The following is an 11,700-nucleotide window of genomic DNA, read 5'->3' as shown; positions in this document are numbered from 1 at the left end:
TGTGGTAAGCTGTGGCATTTTTGTGCGCACATATTGAAATTCTGTGGCCAAATAAAACAAATTTGTGGCAAATAGCACTTTCTTTGGAAGTCTCTCAGTTGGCATTTTCCATTACCACTGAGGGCGGTAATGGCAAAATATACATATTTTAGATTATAATATTTCTTTAATGTAAGAAAGCCTTTCGTGAGCAAAACGTGTTTTAATGGCAACATTTGTGCTCTTGTAGGAAACTGGCCTGTTTCAGCATAAAACGGTTATTTTAAGTGTAAAATACAATGCACTGTTTTTGCCTAATATAGCCTTTTCAAAACATTTTCAGCTACCTTTTTGTGAGTACATATGATGCTTTAATGCCCAAATGTACTTTCCCGGCCAAAAATATATTTTGTTCTGACAATAAACTGCCTTTCTGTGACAAAATACACCTTTTTGTGGTTAACGCTTGCATTTTTGTTACATATACATTCACATATTACACTTTTGTGGCCAAGTGAACTATTTTCCTGTGGAAAACAATAACAGTCAGAGCTGCAAAAATAACTGATTATAATAATAAGTAATTCCTCATCACCGGCTGCTCATTTTTGCATACAAAAAGAAGTGACGAGTGGGTCGCGTGTGAATGCTCACAGTGGAGGTGTGAACACCCAGCAACTTTTTCTCACAGCTCAGCTTTGTGAGCGACCATGTACAAAACAATGTGATTTTCATGTTTTGCCTTATTGTGAGCAAATATCGTGTTTTTATTGAAAGGTGTTTTTGTTTGTGGTCTAAGATAAGATTTTCCTGAACAAATGCATATAGTGTCTTTCCAGGCGAAAAAGAATATTTTCATCATCTAATGTAACCTTTTTGTAAACAAATATAGCGTTTGTATTGGACACCAGCCTGTTTGAGTACAAATCTATTAATGGCAAAATATGATCCCTTAAGGTAATTAATAATATTTTTGTAGCCTAATAATACTTTTTGTGAGCAAATATAGTATTTTTCATGGCAAAGCTCACATCCTCTTGAGACATTGGCCATTTTAAGGCAAAATATTATGTTTTGGTGGCCTAATCTAGCCAAAGGAGAAAGTACCGTTTCCTGGTCAAATGCGTCATCACAATGAGAATCATCTTTATTTGCCAAGTATGTCAGAAACACACAAGGAATTTGTCTCCGGTAGTTGGAGCCGCTCAGGTACGACAACAGACATAAAGACAAAAAACACAGTCACTGAGCAATAAAAGGTTACCAGTAATGTGGTAATGCCGGTACTTTTTTTGTGTGTGTCATTTTTGTGACAATATATGGGGAGTTCAAATGCAAATGCAGACATTTCCATTTTTTGTGAATTTGGTAAAAAAAAAAAAAAAAAAGTTTTTCTTAATTCAAAGGCTTCCTCGTAGAATCGGCGTACCTGCTCACAATCAATCAATCAATCAATCAACCAATCAATCAATCGATCAATCGATCGATCATTCAATCAATCAATCAATCAATATTTCTATAGCACTTTTCATACATACAAAGTACCCCAGAGTGCTTTACATGAGTTAAAATCAACCCCCCACCCGCAACCACTTGTCCTCAGGGACACAGACACACACATACATGCAGGTGCATACACACTCATACACATACTAGTAAAAACACTATACCTAAAATGACCTAAGAAACCTGAGGCTGGAGGAAGCATCGTCTCAAGGAGCCCTCTGTACAAAGGCGTTACCACAGGCCGTAGACACGGTCCACCAGCATGGAGCACCCAGTGCAGCGACGCAGAAAGTACCCGCACACACAGCAACCGGAGACCCCATGAGACGAAACCATGGCCACGGCCCACCGCAGTGAAGAGGGCTTCCTCTGGGGAAACACTGAAAGTATCAGAAACAATGTATTTCTTTTAGTCCCGTTTGGCTGTTAGGTCAAGCAGAAAGGAAGATCTGTATCCTTTTGATGCCAGAACAGTTTTACTGTGTCGCAGTGGACTTTTTAAGCTGTCACTGTGGTTTATTTGTATTCTGATGGATATTTATTGAGAATTAAAGTCTTTCAGTCAAACAGAACAACGTTTTTCAAGGATGGATAAGCTGACAGATAAGGTTAGACTGAAATCCCCATCATCATCATGATGTTCACAGATGACATTGTGATCTGCAGTGAAAGCATGGAGCAGGTGGAGGACCATTTCAAAAGGTGGACGCATGCACTGGAAAGGAGAGGAATGACGATTAGCCAAAGTAAGACAGAATATATGCAAGAAGAGAAGCCATAGCGAGAGTGGAGGACTTTAAATACTTGGGGTCAACACTCCAGAGCAATGGTGAGTGTGGTACGAAAGTGAAGAAACGGGTCCAAGCAAGTTGGAACGGGTGAAGGAAGGTGGTAGGTGTGTTACGTGACAGAAAAGTCTCTGCGAGGATGAAGGGCAAAGTTTATACAGGAAGACAGTGGTGAGGCCAGCCTTGATATACGGCTTAGAGACAACCGGAAGCAAAGCTGTAGGAGGCAGAAACGAAGATGTGTATGGCACTTGTTGGTTTCTGAAATAAAACCATTATTTATGACAAGTTTTACATCGGAGTTGTTTGGTTTTGCAGGGTTAGGAAATACAACATAGAATGATGCCAGGATCGGCAGTCTGCTAGTTGGCGTGGTTTTATTTTTGTCGAAATAGTGCTTGTCTGCTTATCTTTCGTTGAGCTTTCACTTGGAATCTTAAAATGATTTCTGTTTTAAATTATTTTCAATGGGGAAAATACCTTTTCTTCTTGTCTTCTTGGATTTTTTTTCACAAATTCACACTTTTTTCTCACACACAGGCATTCACACACACACACACACGCGCACACACACACACACACACACACACACACACACACACACATATGCCCCAGTAACCTTGCACTTTGCTGATGCAGCACAGTCGCAGGTGCTTGCTCTAAACAGAATTTTGGCAAGATAGACGTCTGTGTCAGCTGTGTGTGTGCGTGTGTGTGTGTGTGTGTCCATGTGAATGTTACAAATCAGTAAATTGACTGCAGCCCGCCAGCAAGGTCAAAGTGTTTTGTTTTATTTTATGGGTCTTACTGTATACAGGCAAGTCCGATTTTAGAGTTGGACACCTGATGTAGCATATTTAAGAGCAAGAAGAAAAGGCAGAGAAGGTCCCCAATTAGTACAACCCCAATTCCAATGAAGTTGGGACGTTGTGTTAAACATAAATAAAAACAGAATACAATGATTTGCAAATCATGTTCAACCTATATTTAATTGAATACACTACAAAGACATTTAATGTTCAAACTGATAAACTTGATTGTTTTTAGCAAATAATCATTAACTTAGAATTGTATGGCTGCAACAGCGTTCCAAAAAAGCTGGAACAGGTGGCAAAAAAGACTGAGAAAGTTGCGGAATGCTCATCAAACACCTGTTTGGAACATCCCACAGGTGAACAGGCTAATTGGGAACAGGTGGGTGCCATGATTGGGTATAAAAGGAGCGTCCCTGAATTGCTCAGTCATTCACAAGCATAGATGGGGCGAGGTTCACCTCTTTGTGAACAAGTGCGTGAGAAAATAGTCGAACAGTTTAAGGACAATGTTCCTCAACGTACAATTGCAAGGAATTTAGGGATTTCGTCATCTACGGTCCATAATATCATCAAAAGGTTCAGAGAATCTGGAGAAATCACTGCATGTAAGCGGCAAGGCCGAAAACCAACCTTAAATGCCCGTGACCTTCGATCCCTCAGGCGGCACTACATCAAAAACCGGCATCAATGTGTAAAGGATATCACCACATGGGCTAAGAAACACTTCATAAAACCAATGTCAGTAAATACAGTTCGGCGCTACATCCGTAATTGCAACTTGAAACTCGACTATGCAAAGCAAAAGCCATTTATCAACAGCACCCAGAAACGCCGCCGGCTTCTCTGGGCCCGAGCATCTAAGATGGACTGATGCAAAGTGGAAAAGTGTTCTGTGGTCCGACGAGTCCACATTTGAAATTGTTTTCGGAAATTGTGGCTGTCGTGTCCTCCGGGCCAAAGAGGAAAAGAACCATCCGGACTGTTATGGACACAAAGTTCAAAAGCCAGCATCTGTGACGGTATGGGGCTGTGTTCGTGCCAATGGCATGGGTAACTTACACATCTGTGAAGGCACCATTCATGCTGAAAGGTGCATACAGGTTTTGGAGAAACATGTGCTGCCATCCAAGCAACGTCTTTTTCACGGACGCCCCTGCTTATTTCAGCAAGACAATGCCAAACTACCTTCTGCACGTGTTACAACAGGGTGGCACAGTAGTAAAATAGTGTGGGTACGAGACTGGCCTTCCTGCAGTCCAGACCTTTCTCCCATTGAAAATGTGTGGCGCATTATGAAGTGTAAAATATGACAACGGAGACCCCGGACTGTTGAACAGCTGAAGTTGTACATCAAGCAAGAATGGGAAAGAATTCCACCTACAAAGCTTCAACAATTAGTCTCCTCAGTTCCCAAACGTTTATTGAATGTTGTTAAAAGAAAAGGTGATGTAACACAGTGGTAAACATGACCCTGTCCCAGCTTTTTGGAACGTGTTGCAGATATAAAATTCTAAGTTAATGATTATTTGCTCTTTGAACATTAAATATCTTGTCTTTGTAGTGTATTCAATAAAATATAGGTTGAACATCATTTGCAAATAGTTGTATTCTGTTTTTATTTATGTTTAACACAACGTCCCAACTTCATTGGAATTGGGGGTTGTAATAGTTGTTTCCACAGAGAATAGAGAATACATCATGTGGTAGTTGTATGCTCCGTTTATGTGTTGCTGCTCCATGTGTGCTGCAGTAAAGCAAGACAGCTGTGGATCAGTCGGTTGAGCAGGTCGTGCAGGGAATGAAGGATCACTGGTTCGAATCCTGGCTACGACTGTCCGCATGTTGAAGTGTCCTTGGGCAAGACACTGAACCCTAATTTGCTCCCAGTGGGCCTGGCAGCACCTTGTATGGCAGCAGTCAACCGTTGGTGTATGAGTGGGTGAATGTAAGGCTTTGTAAAGCGCATTGGGCACTGTGATGGTGTAGATAAAGTGCTATATAAGTGCAGTCCATTTAAAGTAGCAGTATTTTAAAGATTTATAATAACCCTAACTTCATGGCTAATTTGTGGTAGCCCGTCTATGGCATAGTACTTCACGTTATCATTAAGTTAGCAGACTTTCCATAGACGAAATGATATAGTTTGGGTGAACATTTTGGTGTTTGTCTTGTCCAGGATGAGGATGGAATGAGGATCTCATTGCAGAACTGAATAACAAGTCATGTTTAATGGATGATCATCCATGTTAGCTTCCCCAAGAAGAAACAAAATATCATAAATTAGCGACTTGGCAGATGGCGATGATGGCAGCTCAGCTCAGGGAAGCGTTTGAGGTTTGTTCCAGCAGATGTCCCTGCCTTCCTCCAGAATATCCACATCGTGTCACAGGCGTTCTGCAGATGGCTCGGCCCGGAAGTGCTGCAGACATTTCCAAAATATAAGCAGGACCTAGACCAAGTTGTAAGGAGACACTCTGATTATCCAAGGAACATCTTGTCGACATCTCAATGGACAAAAATCTCACGAAAATCTCACTGGATATTTCTTATCTAAATCTCTCCCGGTCTAAAATCTCAGCGGACACTTCCTGCCTAAAATCTCTTCGAATTGAAAATCGTAGCTGACATTTCCTTCCTAAAATATTATCCTGCCTAAAATATCAGTGGACACTTCCTACCTAAAATCCCTTCCTTCCTGCTTAAAATTTCCCCCAAAATATCAGGGACGCTTTCGCTTAAAAATCTCACTGGCCAGTCCCTACCTTAAAATCTCAGTGGTCAATCCCAGTCTCAAATCTCAACAACACTTTCTGCCCAAAACCTCTTTCTTGCCTAAAATCTTTGGTCACACTCCTCCCTTAAAACTTACTGAAATGCGAGTGGACACTTCCTGGTTAAAATCTCCCCAAAATCTTAGGAACTTTTCCTGCTTAAAATCTCATCTGATATTTCCCTACTAAAATCTCTTCCATCCATCCATTTTATCCTCACTAGGGTCACGGGCGTGCTGGAGCCTATCCCAGCTATCTTCGGGCGAGAGGCGGGGCACACCCTGAATTGGTCGCCAGCGAATCGCAGGGCACATATAAACAAACAACCATTCACACTCACATCGCCACCTCCACGAACATCTCTTCATATCTAAAATTTTAAAATTTCATCCGACAATTCCTGCCTACGAACCTCCTAATGGAGTGTCTTTGAAACTTCAACTGGCAGCTTGAAAAGGACACTTTCACACCCAACAACTACCCAGCAGCACCACTGACGACCACCATCACACCTCTGACCCCCCCTTCTGCTTTGACCATTCACGAACAGGATGTGAAACGTGTCTTTGAACAGCAAAAGATCAAGTCTGCCCATACCAGCTAGCTCCAGTTTTCACACAGATCTGTGTGAAGTCCCACCATAATCTCTGTCCCCAAGAAATCTGCAATTTCAGGACTGAATGACTACAGACCTGTCGCCCTGACATCTGTGGTCATGAAGTCCTTTGAACGCCTCGTGCTGGACCACCTCAAGAGCATCTCAGGACCCCCGCTGGACCCCCTGCAGTTGGCCTTTTGAGCAAACACGTCTGTGGATGACGCAGTCAACATGGGACTGCCCTTCATCCTGGAACACCTCGACAGTGCAAGGACCTAAGCGAGGAACCCCAAACTCCTCTCCTCCAAAATTCTCCAGCTCAACATCTCGCCTGCCATCTGCCAGTGGATCTACAGCTTGCTGACGGGCAGGACACAGCAGGTGAGGCTGGAGGACAACACCACCACATGCACCATCAGCACTGGAGCCACCCAAAGATGTGTCCTCTCTCTGCTGCTCTGCTCTCTTTGCACGAACGACTTCACCTCAAAGCACATGGCTGTCAAACCCCTGAAGTTTGCAGATGACACCACAGTCATCGGCCTCATCAAAGACAGTGACGAGTCTGCATATTGACAGGAAGTGGAGTGGCTGGAGCTTTGGTGCAACCAGATTCGTTGCACTATTAGTCACTTTAAATTGCTTGAGAACAATTGCCATGATATCAACATCACAACATCCATGGTACACTTTCCGCCTCAAAATCTCAGTGGGCATTCAATTTAAAATCTTAGTAGATACTTCCTGCCTAAAATAACCTCTTATGTAAAGTCTTCATGGACACTTGCTCCCTAAATTCTCCTCCTACCTAAAACCTCAGTGGACACCTTCTGCGTAAAATGTTGGAAGATACAATCTTGCTTAAATTCTCTTCTTGCATAAAATCTGAGTTTACACTTCTTACCTAAATTCTTCTGCCACGTAAAGTCTTAGTGGACACTTCCTACATAAAATCCAAGGGACACTTAAAGTGCCACTGAACAGGCCCAAAAAATGTTTTGTAAATTCAACACACCACAGAAAAGAGTAATGTTAACAAGCTGGACAATGAATGAATGGATAAAAAAAACAACCACACAAAGTATGCGAAATCAGGCTTCAAAATGGTCAAGACACATTGTTTGAGCTTCCAGACACTGTGGGTGTGTCGTTGGATGCTCTGAAAATACCGCCTCCAGCTGTCAATCAAATACTTCTTCTATCGCGGCTCCCGGAGCGATGCATATTGCACACGCTTTCACAGGCCGCAGAGAGTCATTCTGCCCTTTTGTTTCCGTTGAAGTTCAGCGGTGGGGCTGGCGGACCGCCCTGGGTCCCTCGGTGTGGGACGTGTCCCGTCCGGCGGGCTGGTCTCGGGTGGACTCCTGGGTCCGATCCCGCCTCTCGATTCATTGGGTGGGGTCCTCAGCCACCGCGGTGCAGGCACAGCAATTACAGGACACTTTTGCCAGTCATTGTGGATGCGAACCAGTGTCAATTCACTTGCAAGCGTCCGCAGGCACACACTCCTGGGACTTTTTTAATGGGTGTTGGGCCACTCACTTATTGCGACAAATAACTCATGAATATGTGAGTTGCTTGTGTATCCCCTCACTCACACTCTCGTCCTATAGACTTTTATAATTTACATAGTCACTCCCACCACACTTCAATTGTACAGCCGGGTACACGACCCTTGTCCCGCATGCTTCTTCTCCTCTCCTATCTTATTCTGTCCTTCCCTCACAGGGTGTAGCACTACCGCCCATAAAACACTCATATCTAATGTTTCATTGTTCTAAATATGTAATGATTTACTTTTCTCATCTTGTTTACAATTAGTGCTGTGTCTTTTGTCTTCGTTGCTCACTCCCCTCTAGAAACTTTGTTCTGTTCGACTGATCGACTCTGATTCTCAATAAATATAAATTATACGAAGAAACCACAGTGACAGCTTAATAGCTCCACTGTGGAAAAAAAAAGAATCAAAGAAATTCAGCGGGCCATGAGTCTACAGAGGGACTTTCCAGCTGCGACGTGTCTCAAGGAGGCGGGGGGTGGTGGTGGTGGGGACATCCATGGTGCACACAGTGCCATTGGCCTGTGTCCACCAAGTTGCAGACTTCGGCGGCAACATCAAGGTGATTTTTTTCCCCCCGTCCTCCTCCATGCCCACGATGCGAGTGTCTGACAAGTCCTCCTTGGATTTGAGGTGCTGACGGACCTTCGTCGTGCACTCTAACCAATGTCAGGCTGGTGTGGGGACAAAGGGTGGCGGATCCTGTGTGGTTCACCGCTGCCTCGCTACGCAACGTGGGGGCAAGATGGCAGAGACATTGTAGCCCAAATAACACAAAACACATTCCACTTCAGGGAAAATGTGTGTTTTTTTCGAGTTGTGGGCGTACTTTGATGGCTAGCTTGCACGCTATACTGGTAGAACTGGGTCCATTATGAATGAGGAAGTGGCCATTCTACCGAATGGCCACTGCATGGAATAAGGGCGCATGGTGTTTATATAGTGGGGATGGAACTCATGCCAAAAAGTATACGCCCAAACCTTCTGACATCACGAAGATCATTTTTAGCCCTGACCACAAAATCAGGAAGATTTAGAAGGTGAAAAGGAGTCTTAAGCTATACCTCAACAATTCAGTCCTATATTTTCCTCAGTCGTTGCACATGATTTCAGCACTTATCTTCAACAGTCCAAAAGTCATCTCCCCAGAGTGTGAAAACTCACTAGTTTGATGATTGTGAGTTAAAAACAGTTGACTAACTCAGTAAGAAAGACCTGGTTGGTACCATACATAGCAAGATTTGTGTTAGACGCACACACTCAATAGAAGGAAAGAAAGAAGTGGGTCACAGCCTGCAGCCGCAGTTGTTGTGTGTGGTTGTGTGGTATGTGACCTCTGAAGTGAGCACAACTTGATGATGCTATCGTTTCTCAAAAACAGGAAAAAGTTGCAAAAGATGCTGTGAAAGATTATATCTTATATCTCAACGTCAAGACTCTGAATGCATCCATCTGTATATATGCAACTTTGTTTAACTTTGTTTACAGTATATAACTTTGTTCAACTTTGTTTACAGTATATACACACATGAAAACATGAACACAAAAACGACTATGTCCTATCTAACCGGTACATCAATGACTACATGCACAACTACATACAGTATACAACATGCCATGCATGACAATATATGCAGCTACAGAATGTACTGTACATGAATACATAAACAATTAAGTACAAATAAAACATGACATCTTTTGTTGGACCGTAACAATCACAAATAGAACACCATACCTACAGTGTGATACCTACAACTGAGGCCTCCCACAAAATGGAGGAAATTATAAACAGTTTGTAATAGCAGTCAGTGTTAGCACCAAACCTTCAAGATTCTGCTTTAAGGCAAAAAACAAACAAACAAACAAACAAAAAACATCAGCAAAAGCGTGCTAGAACTGCTTCATTTTATTTGGGGTTAATCAGAGGCACTTGATATTGTGGCAGTTTAGTGACTCCCATTTACATGAGTTTGAATGTGATTGGTTAATTCCAGGCGGCACGGTGAGCGACTGGTTCGAGCGTCAGCCTCACAGTTCTGAGGACCCGGGTTCAATCCCTGGCCCCGCCTGTGTGGAGTTTGCATGTTCTCCCCGTGCCTGCGTGGGTTTCCTCCCACATCCCCAAAACATGCATTAATTGGAGACTCTAAAATTGCCCTTAGGTGTGACTGTGAGTGCAAATGGTTGTTTGTTTCAATGTGCCCTGCGATTGGCTGGCAACCAGTTCAGGGTGTACCCCGCCTCCTGCCCGATGACGGCTGGGATAGGCTCCAGCACGCCCGCGACCCTAGTGAGGAGAAGCGGCTCAGAAAATGGATGGATGGATGGTTAATTCCAAACAGTCACATCTCCTGTTATAGGAGGGTGTGCACACTTGTGCAACCACATTAGTTAACTTGTTTCTTTTGACTTCCCCTCTCAAATAGATTGTTTTAAAGTTTATCATATATTTTATCATATTAATAGTGGAAAAAGTTTTGAAATGATTTATCTGCGTCACATTGTTTTATATCACAAAAATTTGTGGCATTTGAACAGGGGTGTTTAGGCTTTCAAAATGCCATGATCCAAAGAAATTCAAGAACAGAAGAGAAAAAAGTGATTGACATCTATCAGTCTGGAAAGGGTTTCAAAGTTAAAAAGCTTTAGGACTCCAGCTAACCACATTGAGAGGCATAATCCACAAATGGAGAAAACATGGAACAGTGGCGAACCTTTCTAGGAGTTGCTGCCCGACAAAAACGACCCCAAAACCACAGCTCACCCAGGAGGTCATAAAGGAACCAAGGACAACATCTAAAGAACTGCAGTTTGTGTCTGTGTTTATGACTGAACAAGAAGGAAGAGAGTGGGCAAAATAGCATCCATGGTAGAGTTCCAAGGCAAAAAACCGCTGCTGACCTAAAAGAACAGAAACACTCGTCTTACTTTTACAAAAAAAAAACATCGGAATGATTCCCACGACCTTTCAAGAATAATCTATGACTGATGAGACAAAAGTTTAACTTTTTAGAAGTGTGTGTGCCTCGTTACATCTGGCGTAAATGTACAGTGGGTACGGAAAGTATTCAGACCCCCTTCAATTTTTCACTCTTTTTTATATTGTAGCCATTTGCTAAAATCATTTAAGTAACATCTTAACATCAGTAACATCAAGTACAGAGAAGGTCAGAAGGAGCTACATTGTGTCTTTGTAGATCTAGAGAAAGCCTATGACAGAGTACCCAGAGAAGAACTGTGGTACTGCATGCGGAAGTCTGGAGTGGCAGAGAAGTATGTTAGAATAATACAGGACATGTACGAGGGCAGCAGAACAGCGGTGAGGTGTGCTGTAGGTGTGACAGAAGAATTTAAGGTGGACGTGGGACTGCATCAGGGATCAGCCCTGAGCCCCTTCCTTTTTGCAGTGGTGATGGATAGGCTGACAGATGAGGTTAGACTGGAATCCCCGTGGACCATGATGTTTGCAGATGACATTGTGATCTGCAGTGAAAGCAGGGAGCAGCTGGAGGAACAGTTAGAGAGATGGAGGCATGCACTGGAAAGAAGAGGAATGAAGATTAGCCGAAGTAAAACAGAATATATGTGCATGAATGAGAGGGCTGGTGGGGGAAGAATGAGGCTACAGGGAGAAGCGATAGCAAGGGTGGAGGACTTTAAATACTTGGGGTCAACCGTCCAGAGC

Source organism: Phycodurus eques, chromosome 3, assembly GCF_024500275.1.
Source record: "Phycodurus eques isolate BA_2022a chromosome 3, UOR_Pequ_1.1, whole genome shotgun sequence".
Taxonomy (NCBI): domain Eukaryota; kingdom Metazoa; phylum Chordata; class Actinopteri; order Syngnathiformes; family Syngnathidae; genus Phycodurus; species Phycodurus eques.
The sequence above is the reverse complement of the archived record's forward strand: the minus strand, read 5'-3'. Positions refer to the sequence as shown.